The sequence below is a fragment of the Oratosquilla oratoria genome, chromosome 25 (assembly GCF_046742065.1).
Source record: "Oratosquilla oratoria isolate Oo_2021 chromosome 25, ASM4674206v1, whole genome shotgun sequence".
NCBI classification, from domain to species: domain Eukaryota; kingdom Metazoa; phylum Arthropoda; class Malacostraca; order Stomatopoda; family Squillidae; genus Oratosquilla; species Oratosquilla oratoria.
Window position 1 is genome coordinate 33,289,520 of NC_134801.1, and position 2,500 is coordinate 33,292,019.

The following is a 2,500-nucleotide window of genomic DNA, read 5'->3' on the forward strand; positions in this document are numbered from 1 at the left end:
TTCCCCCTTCCAAGGGAGGTAGCCAAAAAGGGAAAGGCATAAAAAACACTCCCACCCATTTCATCCCTAAATACACTCCACACCCCTCCCACCCTTCCTCTCATCTGAGCACCTCCTGGATGACGGGTCATCCCTGCACCCTGCCCACCGCCCTGGGTCAGAAGCAGTGTCGCAAGACACAGTACATCCACAGCGAGGCCGCTTCATTTAATCGGCGACCCCCCCTCTCCGTCCCCCTTTGCATATAAGGCGAGGACGGGGAGAAATCCCTTCGGGCTGCGTCAAAATTTACTCACACATACTACCCCACCCCCCACTTCCCCGCCCATTCCTCCTCATGCAGTCACAACATCATCCATATACAACCATTCTCCACTCACCTCTGTCTTCCGTCCTCTCCCTTCCTTCCTCAACAGACATTCCCCTCTTCCCCAAAGCCCCCTTCACCCCATCCATCCACCTCATCCTAGGACGTCCCCTCATGTTCACTCCCTCCACATCTGCCTTCCATACCTCTTTTACTAGTCTTTCTTCACTCATTCTTTCCATGTGTCCAAACCATCCTAATATTCTTTCATCAACCCTATCTCCCAAATCCTTTGTCACCCCTGTTCTCCTCCTCACCTCCTCATTTCTCACTCTATCTAGCCTAGTAACCCCCACCATACTTCTCAGACACCTCATCTCAAACACATTCAAACTCCTTCTCTCTTCTTCTCTTATGTTCCACGTTTCTGCCCCATACAGTGCTGTTGGCACAATCACTCCTTCATACAGTCTCCTCTTCGCATCCATTCCCAAATGTCTATTCCTCATTACACTCTTTAAACCACCAAGGCATTTACTCGCTTCTCTCAATCTACATTCTACCTCCACCTTCACTCCACCTTTTCCTGCTACACTTGCACCCAAGTATCTAAAACTATCCACTTCCTCCAGTCGCTCTCCCTTAATGTTCACTTCCAGTCTACTGCCACTTTCACCCCTTGTACATCTCATCACCTTACTTTTACCCACATTTATTATTTAGCTTTCTTCTATCACATACTCTCCCAAACTCTGCCACCAGCTTCCTCAATCCCTCCTCTGACCCTGCCACAAGCGCAGTGTCGTCCGCAAACAACAGCTGGCTCACCTCCCACTTTTCTCCATTTTCTTTAACCATCTCCAATCCCTGACTCACTACCCTAGCATTCACCTCTCGCACCACCCCATCCATGTATAAGTTGAACAGCCAGGGCGACATAACGCATCCTTGACGAAGTCCCACCTTTACTTCAAACCACTCACTCTCTCCATTTCTAATCCTAACACATGCTCTACTACTCTCATAAAAACTCTTGACAGCTCCCAAAAGCTTTCCTCCTATCCCATAAATCTGCATAACCTCCCACAGTGCCTTTCTGTCTACCCTATCATAAGCCTTTTCCAGATCCATGAAAGCCCAAAAAACATCCTTCCCCTTTCCTATAGCTTTCTCACATACCTGTCTTACCACAAAGATCTGATCTACACAACCTCTACCCGTCCTAAATCCACACTGTTCCTCACCAATTACTCCCTCATATATATATATATATAATACATATATATAATACATACATACATATATATATATATATATATATATGTATATGTATATATACATATGTATATGTATATACATATATATGTATATATACATATATATATATAAATACATATATATATATATATATTGTATATATACATATTCTATACGATGATACTACTTAAAGATTTAGATCTAAATAGCGACAGACAAATTTATTGGGTTAGGAGCAGGATGTCGTGTTAAGAGTCTAAAGCTCTCCCTATGAAGTAATTCGCTCAGGTGGTCCTATGTTATCTAAATATTTAATTCTGAGTTTTGGACTCCGTACTATCGAAAGGAATAATTTTGAACTCTGCAATAGGTTGATTGTTTGGTGACTTGCATCATCAAATATTTTGAGTCAAATTGTAGTGTTGGGGATATGAACCCCGGCAAACGAATGAAGCCACCAGAAGGAACAGATATGAGAGTCGATGCATGTATTTTTCGATATACATTGTAAAATAAGCGAAGAAAAACAACAAATTTCTATTAGAGTATCATTAAAGATGATCCTTGCCATCAAAATAACCGAAGCTAAAGGAATATTTGTATTCAAAGAATTTTAATATGGCGTAGATCGCTGTAGAAATTAAGATTCAAAGTTGTAACTACCGCTCCGACCAATAGAACATTTCCGTAGACCCCCAATTTGTTAATTTTGTTGTGTGGACCCACAATAATGTGTCATGGACCCCCCCAGGGTAAAAATGTACCCCCGGTTGAGAACCAGAAGATAGACAAGTGTCCGACTTAGGTCTTGTCTTCACGTAAAGCCACTCCGAGTCCTCTTTGCCACGGTTGCCTTGTCCCAACTCACAGCTAAACTACACTGACTTCTCTTATAACTGTCTAGCATTTCTTATGTAAAAAAATCTTTCGTTTCCT

General features: G+C 42.6%; 1 protein-coding gene across 7 annotated transcripts in view; it reads right to left on the reverse strand.

Annotated features, from left to right (window-relative positions):
• Aplip1 (JNK-interacting protein Aplip1) overlaps positions 1-2,500 on the reverse strand; it is a 54,460-nt gene that overhangs the window by 20,325 nt on the left and 31,635 nt on the right. The window lies entirely within an intron of this gene.